At 41.2% G+C, this 12,078-nt stretch overlaps 1 protein-coding gene across 4 annotated transcripts in view; it reads right to left on the bottom strand.

Moving 5' to 3' along the window:
• Positions 1-12,078, bottom strand: part of U2af38 (U2 small nuclear riboprotein auxiliary factor 38) — a 238,072-nt gene that overhangs the window by 201,300 nt on the left and 24,694 nt on the right. The window lies entirely within an intron of this gene.

The raw sequence follows: 12,078 nt of genomic DNA, 5'->3' as shown, positions 1-12,078 counted from the left end.
TGATCAGCATTCAAAAATATAAACACATGACAGAATAAGAGTAAAAATTATTACTTGCTGTGCCATACAATAATGGTATGGCAAATCCTTTTCCTCTAATAAAATTACATTCAATAAATGGGAGGCTGGAAATCCTCCCCTCTCATTTTTTTTTTCTTTTTTTTAATTTTCCAAAAGAAGGAACAGAGGGGGGCCAGGTGAGGATATTCCACAAAGGCCCAGTCCTCTGTTCTTAACGCTACCTTGCTAATGCGGGAAATGGCGGATAGTTTAAAAGAAAAAGAAAAGAAATTGAAAATTATCTCTAATTCTTTTTCAATTAAACTAATTCTTTCCTGCTTTAATAAGGAAATACCAGAATCTAATGAACAATGACCTCATTTGCATACACCTAATCTCTAGGTATCACGTAAAATGTACTGAAACAGACTACCTTCCACAGCCAAGTCTAACAGACTACTCCACAGTTCTGGGTTCATCTTGAATCGTTCTTAACCATTTGTTTACTCTAAAAGATACTTGTACTCACTCCTCGCTGGTCTTTTATTTATTTGATAGATCTTTAAAAAAAGCATGCAGCTTTATGCTGGGCTTCTGTATAAACTTGTTTTGTACATTCTTGATTTTGCAGATTGAATTACTTTAATTACTTTCTTTAAGGTTGTAAAGTTTTCAGTAATGGAACATTTTCTTTCACTTCCTTACATCATTGCCCGAATAGCTTTCTGATCTCTTTTCTTAACCCTTAAACTATGGCTACCACTATATGGAAAAACATGTGTAAAAACTCTTAAAAACATTATCTTTCTTTCTTTTCTTTCATACTATTCGCCATTTCCCGCATTAGCGAGGTAGCGTTGAGAACAGAGGACTGGGCCCTTGAGGGAATATCCTCACCTGGGCCCCTTCTCTGTTCCCTCTTTTGGAAAATTAAAAAAAAAAAAGTGAGAGGGGAGGATTTCTAGCCCCCCGCTCCCTCCCCTTTTAGTCGCCTTCTACGACACGCAGGGAATACGTGGGAAGTATTCTTTCTCCCCTATATTTCCCCATAATTGTTGACTGGTTGGTAAGGTTATTTAATGTATGCATGACTCATGGTGAGGTGCCTGAGGATTGGCGGAATGCGTGCATAGTGCCATTGTACAAAGGCAAAGGGGATAAGAGTGAGTGCTCAAACTACAGAGGTATAAGTTTGTTGAGTATTCCTGGTAAATTATATGGGAGGGTATTGATTGAGAGGGTGCAGAGCATCAGATTGGGGAAGAGCAGTGTGGTTTCAGAAGTGGTAGAGGATGTGTGGATCAGGTGTTTGCTTTGAAGAATGTATGTGAGAAATACTTAGAAGAGCAAATGGATTTGTATGTAGCATTTATGGATCTGGAGAAGGCATATGATAGAGTTGATAGAGATGCTCTGTGGAAGGTATTAAGAATATATGGTGTGGGAGGCAAGTTGTTGGAAGCAGTGAAAAGTTTATATCGAGGATGTAAGGCATGTGTATGTGTAGGAAGAGAGGGAAGTGATTGGTTCTCAGTGAATGTAGGTTTGCGGCAGGGGTGTGTGATGTCTCCATGGTTGTTTAATTTGTTTATGGATGGGGTTGTTAGGGAGGTGAATGCAAGAGTTTTGGAAAGAGGGGCAAGAATGAAGTCTGTTGGGGATGAGAGAGCTTGGGAAGTAAGTCAGTTGTTGTTCGCTGATGATACAGCGCTGGTGGCTGATTCATGTGAAAAACTGCAGAAGCTGGTGACTGAGTTTGGTAAAGTGTGTGAAAGAAGAAAGTTAAGGGTAAATGTAAATAAGAGCAAGGTTATTAGGTACAGTAGGGTTGAGGGTCAAGACAATTGGGAGGTAAGTTTGAATGGAGAAAAACTGGAGGAAGTAAAGTGTTTTAGATATCTGGGAGTGGATCTGGCAGCTGATGGAACCATGGAAGCGGAAGTGAATCATAGGGTGGGGGAAGGGGCAAAAATCCTGGGAGCCTTGAAGAATGTGTGGAAGTCGAGAACATTATCTCAGAAAGCAAAAATGGGTATGTTTGAAGGAATAGTGGTTCCAACAATGTTGTATGGATGCGAGGTGTGGGCTATGGATAGCGTTGTGCGCAGGAGGGTGGATGTGCTGGAAATATGTTTGAGGACAATGTGTGGTGTGAGGTGGTTTGATCGAGTAAGTAATGTAAGGGTAAGAGAGATGTGTGGAAATTAAAAGAGCGTGGTTGAGAGAGCAGAAGAGGGTGTTTTGAAATGGTTTGGGCACATGGAGAGAATGAGTGAGGAAAGATTGACAAAGAGGATATACGTGTCGGAGGTGGAGGGAACGAGGAGAAGTGGGAGACCAAATTGGAGGTGGAAAGATGGAGTGAAAAAGATTTTGAGTGATTGGGGCCTGAACATGCAGGAGGGTGAAAGGCGGGCAAGGAATAGAGTGAACTGGATCGATGTGGTATACCGGGGTTGACGTGCTGTCAGTGGATTGAATCAAGGCATGTGAAGCGTCTGGGGTAACCATGGAAAGCTGTGTAGGTATGTATATTTGCGTGTGTGGACGTGTATGTATATACATGTGTATGCGGGTGGGTTGGGCCATTTCTTTCGTCTGTGTCCTTGCGCTACCTCGCAAACGCGGGAGACAGCGACAAAGCAAAAAAAATAAAAAAATAAAAAAAAAAACGCATTTTTTTTTTTCTTTGACACCCAGCTGGAGCCTCAGTGCATCCTTGGGGAAGGGACTGGAGCATGGAGGAAGTTGTGCATATCAAGGAAGGAGGAAAAAGCAAGGAGTGAGTCAGGTACTGAACTTTGCACACATTTTTTTTAAAACAATGGGCCAAACATTTGCCTCATATAATGTATGTCATGTGCCTCTGTCACTATGTCTAACATATGTTGCAATTAGGATATCCAAGAGATGACAGAAAAAGTGAGTACAGAAGTCCTTTGCAAACCATGGGGATTATGTTCCTGGAAGACCCTGTTGTTCATAAAGCCATGGTTGGCAAGTTACAAGGCCTATGGGAAACTGGGGACCAGGGGTAGTGCCTTTTGAAAGACATACCTTATGTCCTAAAATGAACACTTCAAGATCAAAAATAAGCTTTTCATATTTAAAGAAAAAAGACATGATTATAAATGAATAAAAAAATTATGTGGAAAACTATTTATCTATATTATTTATTATACTTTGTCGCTGTCTCCCGCGTTTGCGAGGTAGCGCAAGGAAACAGACGAAAGAAATGGCCCCCCCCCCATACACATGTATATACATACGTCCACACACGCAAATATACATACCTACACAGCTTTCCATGGTTTACCCCAGATGCTTCACATGCCTTGCTTCAATCCACTGACAGCACGTCAACCCCGGTATACCACATCGCTCCAATTTACTCTATTCCTTGCCCTCCTTTCACCCTCCTGCATGTTCAGGCCTCGATCACACAAAATCTTTTTCACTCCATCTTTCCACCTCCAATTTGGTCTCCCTCTTCTCCTTGTTCCCTCCACCTCCGACACATATATCCTCTTGGTCAATCTTTCCTCACTCATCCTCTCCATGTGCCCAAACCACTTCAAAACACCCTCTTCTGCTCTCTCAACCACGCTCTTTTTATTTCCACACATCTCTCTTACCCTTACGTTACTCACTCGATCAAACCACCTCACACCACACATTGTCCTCAAACATCTCATTTCCAGCACATCCATCCTCCTGCGCACAACTCTATCCATAGCCCACGCCTCGCAACCATACAACATTGTTGGAACCACTATTCCTTCAAACATACCCATTTTTGCTTTCCGAGATAATGTTCTCGACTTCCACACATTCTTCAAGGCCCCCAGAATTTTCGCCCCCTCCCCCACCCTATGATCCACTTCCGCTTCCATGGTTCCATCCGCTGCCAGATCCACTCCCAGATATCTAAAACACTTCACTTCCTCCAGTTTTTCTCCATTCAAACTCACCTCCCAATTGACTTGACCCTCAACCCTACTGTACCTAATAACCTTGCTCTTATTCACATTTACTCTTAACTTTCTTCTTCCACACACTTTTCCAAACTCAGTCACCAGCTTCTGCAGTTTCTCACATGAATCAGCCACCAGCGCTGTATCATCAGCGAACAACAACTGACTCACTTCCCAAGCTCTCTCATCCCCAACAGACTTCATACTTGCCCCTCTTTCCAAAACTCTTGCATTTACCTCCCTAACAACCCCATCCATAAACAAATTAAACAACCATGGAGACATCACACACCCCTGCCGCAAACCTACATTCACTGAGAACCAATCACTTTCCTCTCTTCCTACACGTACACATGCCTTACATCCTCGATAAAAACTTTTCACTGCTTCTAACAACTTTCCTCCCACACCATATATTCTTAATACCTTCCACAGAGCATCTCTATCAACTCTATCATATGCCTTCTCCAGATCCATAAATGCTACATACAAATCCATTTGCTTTTCTAAGTATTTCTCACATACATTCTTCAAAGCAAACACTTGATCCACACATCCTCTACCACTTCTGAAACCACACTGCTCTTACCCAATCTGATGCTCTGTACATGCCTTCACCCTCTCAATCAATACCCTCCCATATAATTTACCAGGAATACTCAACAAACTTATACCTCTGTAATTTGAGCACTCACTCTTATCCCCTTTGCCTTTGTACAATGGCACTATGCACGCATTCCGCCAATCGTCAGGCACCTCACCATGAGTCATACATACATTAAATAACCTTACCAACCAGTCAACAATACAGTCACCCCCTTTTTTAATAAATTCCACTGCAATACCATCCAAACCTGCTGCCTTGCCGGCTTTCATCTTCCGCAAAGCTTTCACTACCTCTTCTCTGTTTACCAAATCATTTTCCCTAACCCTCTCACTTTGCACACCACCTCGACCGAAACACCCTATATCTGCCACTCTATCATCAAACACATTCAACAAACCTTCAAAATACTCACTCCATCTCCTTCTCACATCACCACTACTTGTTATCACCTCCCCATTTGCGCCCTTCACTGAAGTTCCCATTTGCTCCCTTGTCTTATGCACTTTATTTACCTCCTTCCAGAACATCTTTTTATTCTCCCTAAAATTTAATGATACTCTCTCACCCCAACTCTCATTTGCCCTTTTCTTCACCTCTTGCACCTTTCTCTTGACCTCCTGTCTCTTTCTTTTATACATCTCCCACTCAATTGCATTTTTTCCCTGCAAAAATCGTCCAAATGCCTCTCTCTTCTCTTTCACTAATACTCTTACTTTTTCATCCCACCACTCACTACCCTTTCTAATCAACCCACCTCCCACTCTTCTCATGCCACAAGCATCTTTTGCGCAATCCATCACTGATTCCCTAAATACATCCCATTCCTCCCCCACTCCCCTTACTTCCATTGTTCTCACCTTTTTCCATTCTGTACTCAGTCTCTCCTGGTACTTCCTCACACAGGTCTCCTTCTCAAGCTCACTTACTCTCACCACCCTCTTCACCCCAACATTCACTCTTCTTTTCTGAAAACCCATACAAATCTTCACTTTAGCCTCCACAAGATAATGATCAGACATCCCTCCAGTTGCACCTCTCAGCACATTAACATCCAAAAGTCTCTCTTTCGCACAGCCTGTCAATTAACACGTAATCCAATAACGCTCTCTGGCCATCTCTCCTACTTACATAAGTATACTTATGTATATCTCGCTTTTTAAACCAGGTATTCCCAATCATCAGTCCTTTTTCAGCACATAAATCTACAAGCTCTTCACCATTTCCATTTACAACACTGAACACCCCATGTATACCAATTATTCCCTCAACTGCGACATTACTCACCTTTGCATTCAAATCACCCATCACTATGACCCGGTCTCGTGCATCAAAACCACTAACACACTCATTCAGCTGCTCCCAAAACACTTGCCTCTCTTGATCTTTCTTCTCATGCCCAGGTGCATATGCACCAATAATCACCCATCTCTCTCCATCAACTTTCAGTTTTACCCATATTAATCGAGAATTTACTTTCTTACACTCTATCACATACTCCCACAACTCCTGTTTCAGGAGTATTGCTACTCCTTCCCTTGCTCTTGTCCTCTCACCAACCCCTGACTTTACTCCCCAGACATTCCCAAACCACTCTTCCCCTTTACCCTTGAGCTTCGTTTCACTCAGAGCCAAAACATCCAGGTTCCTTTCCTCAAACATACTACCTATCTCTCCTTTTTTCACATCTTAGTTACATCCACACACATTTAGGCACCCCACTTTGAGCCTTCGAGGAGGATGAGCACTCCCCGCGTGACTCCTTCTGTTTCCCATTTTAGAAAATTAATACAAGGAGGGGAGGATTTCTGGCCCCCCGCTCCCGTCCCCTCTAGTCGCTTTCTACGACACGCGAGGAATACGTGGGAAGTATTCTTTCACCCCTATCCCCAGGGACACAGCGACAAAGTATAAAAAAAAAAAAAAAAAAAAATATATACATATACACACACACACACATACACACACACACGCACATATACACACACACACACATACATATATATACATATGAGAAATGTAAGAAACAATTTAGAAAACTGAAACTTCTAGCTTGAAATGAATGAAAAAAAGAATGTCACATAATGGTTCAACCTCTGGCTATGGAAAAAAGGAAATGTATAATTTATTTACACAAACGTCAATAGCAGTTCTCATCAATTTAACCACTGTATCAATAAGCTTCAATGAATAAATAAATAAAATGAATAAAATGAATAAAAAAATTATGCAGAAAACTGTAAAGTAATATTATGATACCAGTATGTCACTCCTGATATTGTGCCTCGGTATGTCACTCCTGATATTGTGCCTCAGTATTCCCACAAAGTAGCCAATCACCTAAACTGCACAAAAAATACAGCACAAAAGGCTCCCTGATGTTTGCCCTAGAAACACCACCTGGTTATGACACTCCTAATGCTTCTCCATAGGAATTATGGTCTGCTGTGCTGGGCTATAAACAGCCTGGAGCTATGTGACTCACCCACAGCACAGAAAAGTTTTTGTGGTGCCATGACCATGGAAAACCATGGATGTTTAAAACTTGATTCCATTGTTGGTAAAACAGTTTACTTTATTCTAAGCATGTATATGTAAAATTGGCGTGTAAGGGACTTCTGCAACTGAAAAAGAGTAAACAAGATTATCTAAAAATTACCATAAAGCTTTTGCTACACTAACCTCATTTATGCACTAGAAATTTCTCACATAATATCTGTAACACAGAATTTAGATGGCAATGATGGATGACAACACAGGTAAGTCCTACATGCTGACAGAGATGCTAATAAGGGCATGAGTAATGGATGGGTGGAGTGATGAGGCTTACTAAGACAAGTGACGTGGTTTATGAATTCTAAACCTGACATTCAACTGCAACATATTGCGCATCATGTGAAACAAACAAGCCCCACTGATCCTTCTCTGTTTTTCCCCAGCTCCTTCAAATGCCCTGAAAGCACATCTCCCCTGTAAACCACATCAATCCAATTCACTCTAAACCATGCATGCCTTTCACCTTCCTACATATTCAGGCCTCAGCACTCAAAATCTTTTTCACTTCATCCTTCCATATCCAATTTGGTCTCCCCCTTCTATTCATCCTCTCCACTTCTATCAGATATACCCCCTTTCTTAAACCCTCCTCACTCATTTTCTCCACATATCCAAACCATTTCTGCACACCCTTATCAGATCTCTCAACCATATTCTTCTTAATACCACACCTCTCTCTTACCCTATCATTACTTACTCGATTAACCCTCCTCAAAACACATATTGTTTTTTTTAACATTCATTTCCAACACATTAACCTTCCTCTGTACATTCACACCTACAGCTCATGCCTCTCATTCATACAGCATTGTTGGGACTAATGTCTATTAATCAATATCTCTGACAACCATTCCCTCTGGGAACTCCCATTGAGGGATAGTCATGGCAATAGTCTCCACTTATCCCTGTCCTTACATACCTCCCTTGCATACACCATTCCATGCATTCTTCCACCAATTCTCTCCCTCCAGAATTCTTCCACTCTATTTGCCCATATCACAGGTGGTCTTCCTCTCACACCATCCCCTTTAATTGTACTATCATAAAGCTTCCCTGTAAACTCCAAGTCTTGCATTCTTTCTACTTGCCTAAACCACCCTTAAAGTACTATGTTTTACCCACTCTACAACTTCACAATTCATTCCTTTTGCATTCCACACCATACCACATCTCTCATGCACCCCTTCATTTCTTTCTTCATTCTATATAGTCACACCACATGCTCTTCTCAAATAGCTCATTTCCACAGCCTGGTTTGTTGAACTCTGTGACTTATTCCAAGTCTAAGTTTTGGCCACATGGGTCAGGGTTGGGAGGACAATGCTGTCACTTAATTACTCTCTTTACTTTCATACTTACACCTCTACCCTTCGTTATTCTATAAAGGGACCCAATGACTCTTCTACCCAGTACTGCTCTCTCCCTTATCTCTCCTTCCATATCACTAAACTTACCCAAGACAGCTCCTTAATACTTAAATTCTCTCATGTATTCCAGTCTTTCTCCCCCCATATCCCAATCACAATGAAATACACTTTCTTCTTTCACTCTATATCGTTTCATAGAATCTATACTTTTAACATGTTTCCTTTCAAACATTATTACTTTACTGTGAAAAAGCTATAGGAGTACATAGGATTGTAGCTGAATTTTTCAAAAAAAGTTGGAACCAGGCTCAAAAACAATATGCACCAAACTGGTCAATGGTATCAACAAAAACAATGACTTGGCTCAACATACATTATAGATTTTGCACAATTAAATGTAAATATACCCATCATTTTAAGGAATGAAAATTTTGTCAAAGATGAGGGAACTCCCATCAAGGGGTGGCCATGACAAAGAGTCTCCACTTATCCCTGTCTTTACATGCCTCCCTCCCATACACCATTCCATGCATTCTTCCTCTGTTTCTCTCCCTGCAGTATTCATCCACCCTATTTGCCCATGTCACAGGTGGTCTTACACTCAAACCAACCCCTTTGATTGTAATATCATACACTCTCCTTGTAAATTCCTGCTCTTGCATTCTTTCAACATGCCCAAACCACCTCAAAGTATTACATTTCACCTATTCTAACACTACACAATTCATTACCTTTGCATTCCTTGCCATACCACATCTCTCATACACCCTTTCATTTCTTTCTTCATTCCATTTAGTCACTCCCCATTCTCTTATCAAATACCGGTATGCCACCGATTTTCTGGCACTCTTGGTTCCAAAGCATTGCCTGATTAAATGTAAATTAGATAAATGAATGAAATACAGGTACTTATACACCTGCTCAGGACTGAGGTGCTCGTAAGCTACGAGTTTTGCAAATTCGTCCACATACTCAGCACCTCCTTATTGGTTTGCAGACTGCTTTTCTATGCACCCTTTATTCATGGAAATTCCATGGCGCTCCTTGAATCTTTGAAGCCATCATTCACTATAGTCATGCTCATGTTGTAATTTAAGTTCTTTATGGTACAACTTAGACTGGTCCATTATCATGCTACCTGACAAATCCACTCCATCACTCCAACGCTGTCAAAACCATTCCATCATCACTCAGTCGTGCTCAATACTCTTAACATTTTTCATAGTTTTTCTAATCGTCATTTGCTCCTTGGAATCGCTTTTTGCATAGAATTTCAATATTTTCTCCCTTTGCTTCTTTATATCATAAACAGTTGATGAACCAATACTGTAGATGTCACACAGCTTATGCACCAAAACACCACAGTCCATTTTTTTCAACAGTTCTACTTTATCTTGGATCGATATTGACTGGTGTTTACATTTGACATCATGACTGACACTCTCATATGTCTTAGACACCATAGGTAGGGTTAACTTTAAGCATTATAATTTAAGAATCTCATACAATCGCGGTATCACCACCAACAAGTGCAGTGTAAAGAATGTAAATAAGCACACCCTACACACAACGCCATCTGTGGCCACCCAGTAAACTAGTATGGTGGCCATGGAAATTTCAACTTCCCTCACATAATTTTGTCCGGACTAAAGGAGGTACCAAACCATCAGTTGCCAGAAATTCAGTGGTGTACCTGTAGCTCATTTCCACAGCCTGGATTCTTGACCTCTGTGCCTCATTCCACATCCATGTTTCAGCTGCATAGGTCAGGTTTCAGAGGACTATGCTGTCCCTTAATCCTGTCTTCACTTCCATACATACTCCTCTACCCTTCATTATTCCATTAAGGGAACAAATGACTCTTCTACCCTGTACTGCTCTCTCCCTATCTCTCCTTCCATATAACCACACTTACCCAAGACAGCTCTCACATACGTAAATTCCCTCACTTTTGCCAGTCTTTTTCCCCCCATATCCACAGCACAATTTAGTAAATTTTCTTCTTTCACTATATATGGTTTTACAAATTCTATACTTTCAGTCCATTTCCTTTCAAAAACTATTATTCTACTTTTACTTGCATTTACGTTCAATCTCCTTCACTTACACACATCATAAAGCACACTTACAACCTTTTGCAACTCCTCTTCACTCTCCGCAAACAACACAGTATCATCCACAAACAGGCTTGCCAATAGCTACCATATCTCACTGCCACACTCCATCTCTGCACCACTTTTCCTTAGTTTTCCTTTCATCTCTATCACTCCATCCATATATATTTATGTATTCATTTATCATACTTTGTTGCTGTCTCCCGCATTAGCGAGGTAGTCCAAGGAAACAGACAAAAGAATGGCCCAACCCACCTACATACATGTATATACACACACGTCCACACACGCACATATACATACCTATACATCTCAAGGTATACATATATATATATATAAAAACACAGACATACATATATACACATGTACACAATTCATACTGTCTGCCCTTATTCATTCCTGTCGCCACCCTGCCACACATGAAAAGACAACCCCCTCCCCACACATGTGCACGAGCTAGCACTAGGAAAAGAAAACAAAGGCCATATCCATTCACACTCAGTCTCTAGCTGTCATGTATAATGCACCAAAACCATACCTCCCTTTCCACATCCAGGCCCCACAGAACTTTCCATGGTTTACCCCAGACACTACACATTCCCTTTTCAATCATTTGACAGCAGGTCGACCCCAGTATACCACATCGTTCCAATTCACTCTATTCCTTGCATGCCTTTCACCCTCCTGCATCTTCAGGCCCCGATCATTCAGAATCTTTTTCACCCCATCTTTCCACCTCCAATTTGGTCTCCCACTTCTCATTCCCTCCACCTCTGACACATATATTCTCTTTGTCAGTCTTTCCTCACTCATTCTCTCCATGTGATCAAACATTTTCAAAACACCCTCTTCTGCTCTGTTAACCACACTCTTTTTATTACCACACATCTCTCTTACTCTTTCATTACTTACTCGGTCAAACTACCTCACACCACATATTGCCCTCAAACATCTCATTTCCAACACATCCACCTTCCCCTGCACAACTCTATCTATAGCCCATGTCTTGCAACCATATAATATTGTTGGAACCACTATTTCTCACCTTCCACACATTTTTCAAGGCTCCCAGGTTTGGGAATGTTTTGGGAGTAAAGTCAGGGGTTAGTGAGACGACAAGAGCAAGGGAAGGAGTAGCAATACTCCTGAAACAGGAGTTGTGGGAGTATTTGATAGAGTATACGAAAGTAAATTCTGAATTGATATGGGTAAAACTGTAAGTTGATGGAGAGAGATGGGTGATTATTGGTGCATATGCACCTGGGCATGAGAAGAAAGATCATGAGAGGCAAGTGTTTTCGGAGCAGCTGAATGAGTGTGTTAGTGGTTTTGATGCACAAGACCGGGTTATAGTGATGGGTGATTTCAATGCAAAGGTGAGTAATGTGGCAGTTGAGAGAATAATTGGTATACATGGGGTGTTCAGTGTTGTAAATGGAAACGGTGAAGAGCTTGTAGATTTA

The sequence above is a fragment of the Panulirus ornatus genome, chromosome 68, assembly GCF_036320965.1.
Source record: "Panulirus ornatus isolate Po-2019 chromosome 68, ASM3632096v1, whole genome shotgun sequence".
NCBI classification, from domain to species: domain Eukaryota; kingdom Metazoa; phylum Arthropoda; class Malacostraca; order Decapoda; family Palinuridae; genus Panulirus; species Panulirus ornatus.
The sequence above is the reverse complement of the archived record's forward strand: the minus strand, read 5'-3'. Positions and strand labels throughout refer to the sequence as shown.